We start from the raw sequence: 7,291 nt of genomic DNA, 5'->3' as shown, positions 1-7,291 counted from the left end.
ATGTGGTTCTACTCAGCTCAGTGGCTAATCATTGATTCATTAATGACTTCCCATGAGCCAGGCGAGCCAGTGAATGTACAATAAAATAATAAATAAATACAAAAATCTGACATATTCGCAGAAAAAAATAGACCAAATCAATAGGTGTCATGCAGCCGGTTAGTTTGCATTTAAGTAATGATGTGTATGTGTATCCCTTCCCTCCACTGCAGACTGTTTACTTCCACAAAGTATGAAGACCAAAGGGATTATTGAAGAACCCATCGACCTCAAAGGCATGGCGGAGAGACGTAATGTGACCCACAACTACAAACTCTTGGGGAGTGAGTGAGTGTGTGCGTGTGCGTGTGTGTGTGTGCGTGGATGCAGATTCATCACACTGCTTCTGACTGTCTGGAGCCGTTTGTGGCAGAGAGGAGGAAGACCTGCAACAGGCCAACGATGTTACAGAGAATAGCTCGGCCTGTATTTCAACCAAAGCCATCCTTTAATCGATTTTTTTTAAAGAAGGATATATATATATTTTGTTTTTCAAAGACTTTAAACCAAAGTATAAATATATATAGATGAATGCATATTGTACATACCTGTGTAAGTGCGCCTGTAGCCTGTAAAGGGACCAATGCAATTTAGAGTCATTTGCTGCATGGATTTGTTTCACTGACTTTCTTTTTCGCAAGTCTCCAAACTCCGTCCAATGTAAATTTTTTTTTGTTTTTGCTTATTTATTAAAACACATATTTTTTAATGAAATATATGGTTGATTTTTTTTGTTCATCTTTAATCTAGCATGTAGTTTGGCTGAATAAAGTCAAATGAAATCAGTCAAATTCTAATTTCTGCAGAATTTTCATCCAACAAGATAATACAAAAAGTATGTATATATATATATATATATATATATATATATATATATATATATATATATATATATAAAGCAGCATAAAACAATGTGTTTTGCTTGTTCAGGCTATGGCTGCTAGATTATGGGTGAAAAAAAGACCAACAAGCACAACAACACAATTTCTCTTCTTCTTCTCTTCTGGGTGTGAAAATCTCCCCCTTTTTTCTCCCCCTTGCTCTTGTAATGGAAAGAAAACACAGAAAAAAAGGCCATAAAATATACAGCTTCATTAACAGTGGAGGAAATTCGAGCCAGTTTCAAACTCAGCCATATAAAATGCTTGTCCGCTTGAATGAGTAATCATTTGAAATGGCGATGCCTTTGGGGTCTTTAACGAGCGGGGAGCCCCAACAACCGCAGATAAGGACAATAACTCTCAGGCCGCAGTTTTAAAATAATAATAACTTACAACAACAAAAAGGCCAGGAAACAGAAGAGACGACTGAATAAATTCCTTTGACTCTCTGCCGCGCATGCACTCTTAAAGCATTACAAGTGTTTACATCTCCGTTTCCCAGACATAGTCAGATGCAATCGGAACACTGAAAGGACCTCATTGTGAATGTGGCCGGCTCTCTGCTGCTGTTTCAGCTAAACTTTGCACCGTTGAAATCTTGACTTTCAAGTGGCACTTTTTAAAACAGCTTAATCGTTTTTTATCACAAGCAAAACAAACACTAAACTTTCACTTCAACTGCAGTGAATCTCCGTGAGGATCTTAGATGGAAACCGGCCAGGAAATGCCAGTCAGACATTTGCCAGTTGGGAAACTGCTTTACAAAATAAAAAAAAACTACTGAGGGGATGATAAATGCTACATATAGCACGGCGAGAATGCTATAAAGTCTCCTGAAAAAAAAGCCTGAACGTTTATAGAAATATCAAAGTATTCATGGTATTGCCAGTATGTCTGATTCTCTCAAGGTCAGCATGGTTTGAAGAGGAAACACCTGCAAGGAACCGTGGCTTCACACACACACACACACACACACACACACACACACACACACACACACACACTTCTATCACGTGTCCCTATATGCTTTTTTAAATGACCAATCTTATTGTTCGCCAGTGCGGATAAAGGAGGCACACAAAAATAAAATCAGATGAAATCACTTCAAGGCCCATGATTTTCAAATTGAGAGATTTATTATGTGACAGAGACGTGTGTGTGTGACACTGGGATCTCTGTGACTAATTCTAATTTCGCTGGTTGAGGTGTGATACGGCCCTCCCTGCAGGAGCACTGACTGCATGACTGGGTCCTCACACACCGGTAACGCTGGTGAAGTCACACATGCTGGATTATACGCTCAATTGTCTGGAGAATGGCGATCTGAAAAACATTCATAAAGACATGTCGAAGATGCACAAGTCTCTGCGTTTGGCACGGTGGTCTCGGATGCCGTCGGTCGGCCCTTCCTACCTACGCCCGCTTATCCGTAGGAGCCCGTCTGAAACCTGCTCATTATCCCGGGCCCTCACAGCTGAGCGGCACAGAATCGCCCGGGGCCACTTCTCCAGCGGTGCGAGAGATCCAGATGTTTCCCGTAAAATCAGACGGAAAAAGCTACAAAACTTTAATTTGCAGTAAAAAGGGAATAAAGTGAAGGTTTACACTCCGTGTGCCTCAAACAGTATTTGGTGTTCGTCTGGTTCGGTTAAAAAAAAAATCTAAGGTTAGCCATGCACCACCTCTGAGAGAGTGTGTGTGAGAGTGTGTGTGTGTGTGTGTGTGTGTGTGTGTGTGTGTGTTGGCAAAGCTGAAAGTCAGCTGTCTCAGCTGCCACCAGGCCATACATGAAGCATGACTCAGACTTAAGTTTTGATCTCTCCCTTTCCTTCTCTCATTGTGTGCTGTTAAGAATCAAATGAGGTGCATTTAAGGATCGCCATCATTAACAATAATCATAGCGTTTATCCAGAACACAGCTTACTTTTATTATTAATAATTACACCTAAAAAAAAATCTCATATATTCTCATATATTTGCTGTTTAACATGCAGAAACAGGTGCTGCATTCAAAGTACAAAGGTTGTAACGTACTTCATGGTAATGGTTAAAAAGTGTGGGTAGCTTTGGCATTGGTGTGTGCAACATGCAGACATATTGACGGCTAAGCTAATAGAGCCACTCTGATGCAGTTGCTTACAAAACCTAACTAGAGGGCGAGGAGCGAGACGCCACTCAGAGTTCAGAGGAACCTGGCAGAGCCTCGGCTGTCAACGCTGCCTGCCTGAAAAATAAATCAGCCGTGGCCCCTTTCTTCAGCTCCACTGTGCCTTTCCTTCATTCCATCATTTAATCAGGGTCCCTAAGACTTTGATCCAGGCATCATCACGCCTCTGTGCCAGCGCTTTCTTTAAGTGGGCATACATCATATACATTCACACCTGAATTCTGTCCGATCCTGATGCAATATTTTGCTGATGGAAAAGAGAAGCAATAATAACCTGAAAAGGATGAGGATTTAAATCAATCAACTTCCAGTCACACGCCTTCTTCTCTCAGTCAAGATATTAGCTAGCAGCCTCATAACAACCTCAGAGGCTTTACATGTGCATGTGGGGAAAACACTAAGGCATTGCCTCTGGCTCTCAAACTGCCTCCTCGTATCTGTTAAAGCTTGACTCCTCTCTGTGTTGCAGTCTCTGACCCGAGAGAAGAGAAACTCCTCCAGTGGCAGTAAATAATACCACCATGTTGAGTCCGTAGCTGCATCCATACCTTTCTCATTCATCCGAGGAAGATTCCGCAATTTCCTGCGTGTCCAAATCCTTCGACGCTCGTCTTCTGAATCTTCTTGATTTAAATGGCGGGATGCCACCGGAGATGTCATCCTCTCGCCTCCAAAATCGTTATCGCACAGCTCATCGGGGGTTTCTTGTGGACCCTGCACTCTGAAGTTGGACAGGAAATTAAGTGTAAAAGCAGCCTATTGGTAGTTGGATATCTTCCTTCTCAAGTGATGAAGAGCACATGTCACGAAGAGCACAAAGAAAGAGAGAAAAAAAGATTTGTGTCAAACTGTGAATCTATCTGTGATCTGAAGTTGCGATGTGAACACAACCTGGGCTGTCATGTTGTTTTTGTTTTGGCTGACTGTTAAATAAAAACTCAGATGAGATCCAAGCTGTGAGATCCTATATATTACCGTTTGTGCAGATTTGTGGGGTATGATGGGTAATTAAGGTGTCTTCCATGACTAACTGTCCATACCATAAAGGATCTTATTGTTCATGTGCTGTTTCCGTTGATATTGGGTCTGTGTTGTGTTAAAAAAAGTCACTCAATTAGGGAAAAAATAGCCCAAATACATACAAAATTATGTCTGGACAAATAATCAACACCGAGTGTGATATATCAGACCTACAGTGTGAACATAACCTGTAGCGGAGCATGGGAATGTGTCTGTACCGCATTATTCTTTATGCGTACAACTCTGCCCTTGGCTCTGAGCCCGGCAGCACATCTTCTCCTCTGGCATTGTCTTCTGTCCATCTGATCTCATCTGACACACACACACACACACACACACACACACACACACACACACACAGTGTAGACCGACTGCTGCGGACACCGTTATATAAACCGCTTCATTCTCTGTGTCCGTCATCTGTTCCATTCCGGAGTAAATCAGCCTTCATCATCCTCCATGTCTTCCTCCACCGGCATTGCAGTGGCCAGCTAAGAAGTGGACTGAAGCGAGGGGGAGCACTGGTTGTCACATCTCAGTGTCCACGGAGATGGAAAATCTCTAATTTTAGCGTCAGCAATGTTAGCCAAAGAATAATTGCAGCTTTCTTAACTGGTTCAGATGAAGGACAAGCTGGGAGATGTCATCTCAACAAGGAAAACATTTGAGGCGGGGCTACGGAGCAGCACCTATCGGCCCCCCACTGTCCATGTCCTCTTCCCTATTTGTGTCCAGGACTCAGTAACAGTCCCGGCGTCGCCCTCGCCTCAAGCTGTGAAACTTGATTCGTCTGCAGGCTGTGGGGGAGACAGGAGGCTCGTGGGCCGACATGCCAACATGTCCCTCCTCCTTTGCTCGTCATTAGCACCAGTGATGAGCGCCGGGGTCAGCAGAGGTCAGTGGGTCACGCCAGTTCAGGAGCCGAGTCTCACATATACTCACCTTTGTTTTCACTCTAAGGATGAAGTGATAATTCACTTCCTTTTAACTCAAGACCAAAATGTAACCCTTTACTCAAGGTAACGGTAAGACTGAGAAGTAGGAGATACTGGGATTGCACTTCCAAATGGTAAAAAGAAAAGTTAACACCACAAAAAAACTAAAACATGATGCCTGGTTAAAACGGTCATACAATATATTAGAAAGTGAAAAGGGGACACAATGGCAATGCATTGTTGATGAACCCCTGGTGGCAGAGTTCAAACCAAACAACAGCTACAGGACATTTTAATGCCAGATCTAAACCATGCAATGTAAAAACATTCAAACACTGGTGCTACGGCTTAAAGGCAGCAAACAAAGAAGTGACTGAACGAAAGAAAAGGCAGGTCCCCATGAACCTGATCTCTTTTATAACCATTAGAATGTGCTTTTCTTATTTTTAATAAAACAATTCCAACTCAACGTCTACCTACTTGCTTTTTCCCTCAAATTCCTCCCTATGACAGCTCAGCAAATACCATTCACTGATGAAGGCCGTGGGCCGTGCACTGCATTTATCGATACACATAAAAGTAAAACAGAGAAAGAAGAAGCTGGTGTTGGACCCTCAGTGACCTCACGTCAGGATCTACTCAACTCTGAAATTCAAATGTGTGTAAATTACCAAAAGGAAATGCTGAATAATACTTTTAAAAACAAAATCACAAATAGAAGACATTTTGGTCACTTTAGGTCACGTCGGTTTTAGGGGAATACCAACTATCTACTGTGGTAATATGTTCCTTATGTTTTTGCGTACGGGCAAAACCAACCCACAGCTTCTCTTTGCCAGAAACAGCTTTGCCTGAAGGAGAATGTCAGTGCCAGAGCCTCTCTTGTCTTTGTCCTTCATTTCCTCCAGTTGTGATCTGGCCTTTTCCACAAGTGACAGGTTGCCTAGAGCTATTAACGCAAGGGGAATACTGTCCTTCTCAAGCTCCGTCCTCCATCTTCAAGACGAAGCAGAAGAATTGTTGGCGGCACGTGTGTGTGTGTGTGTGTGAACTTTGCACTGGACGCCCGAGCCGACTGTGTCTCCGGCCTCGGCGTTTGTAACCGCCTCGCGTGTCCCTGCCCTTTTGATGTCCGTGCACGCTCTCCACCAGACTAAACACATACAGTAGCAAGACAAGCAAACGCTGCACAGCTTTTCAAAACACACTATGGATCAGAGGTGCCGACCGGACTGGGGGAACGTCCAATGGAAAGAACAGCAAATGGTCGCAGACTCCGTGACGTTGCATTTCCAAATCCATCCTTGGAATAAAATTAAAGTTGAAGGAGACGGAAGATTAAATACTGAATTTGTTTGAAAATGTGTCAGCTACAAACAGACTTAAAAGAACCGGCCAATGCGTTTCCTAGTCCCATACTGCTCGTGGACTTTACTTCGCCGGGCGACCTCGAGGATCCCCCAAACTTATCCTAATGACTCTGGTCTGTAATTAGTTGTATTTGTCATCTGAGCAGCTGGCCAAAGCCTCATCGCCATTTCGAGTCAGTCAGACCTACAATTAAAAAGAGCGGTGATGAGCACAGCTGGGAGCACGAGGTCTTTTTTTACGCATACGGTTGGCCGGGTAATGACAGAGCTAGCTGACAACGGCCGGCGCTGCAAGAAGAAGAGCAAAGCATGCGTGAGAGCGGCCGCACACCAGAATGTCAGTGTGTGGAAAACGAGAGGGAAAATAGATAGTTTTTTTCTTCTTCTTCTTCCCAGATTTCAATCCTTCCTGACATTTCAGTCCTTTGTTGTGGGCGAGAAGCGGCCATCTTGTGGGCTGGCCTTAAAGAAAAAAAAGGGGGAAAGTTCAGGGCTCCACCTCTCCTCTGACCCGACCTCACCGAGGGATCGTAGAGGTCGCGTGTCGCCACATAGCAGAGGTGACGAACGTGTCGACGCCTACGGTGAGCTAAAGGTGAGACGGGCAGTCTGCGTGTCACGAGCGCGGTCGTTAGCGCATCCCCAGCCACCCAGGAACCATAAAGAGGTCAAATTCCCGGCTTTAACGTCATCCCCTTTCACTTCTGGGAGCCATCGGAGCTCTTTTCGGCAACTGCGGGATGGTAAATATTGTCCCGCATATGTCCGTTTGACCTTACTCTCTCAAGCAAGCGGAGACGTGCTTCTTTTTCGTTTGCCCCCGACACAGCATGGTGTCTCGAGCCTCCGTGATTTACAGACACCGTGTCAGCGTACAAA

At 44.0% G+C, this 7,291-nt stretch overlaps 1 protein-coding gene across 1 annotated transcript in view; it reads left to right on the top strand.

Moving 5' to 3' along the window:
• twist2 overlaps nucleotides 1-732 on the top strand; it is a 3,171-nt gene extending 2,439 nt beyond the window's left edge. The window contains exon 2 of the mRNA XM_079230338.1: nucleotides 213-732. The gene's annotated coding sequence lies outside the window, so the exon portion shown is untranslated. The remainder of the gene's footprint in view (nucleotides 1-212) is intronic.
• The last annotated feature ends 6,559 nt before the right edge of the window (nucleotides 733-7,291 follow it).

The sequence above is a fragment of the Taurulus bubalis genome, assembly GCF_910589615.1.
Source record: "Taurulus bubalis genome assembly, chromosome: 15".
In the NCBI taxonomy this organism is placed as follows: domain Eukaryota; kingdom Metazoa; phylum Chordata; class Actinopteri; order Perciformes; family Cottidae; genus Taurulus; species Taurulus bubalis.
This window is presented reverse-complemented; position numbering and strand designations above follow the sequence as displayed.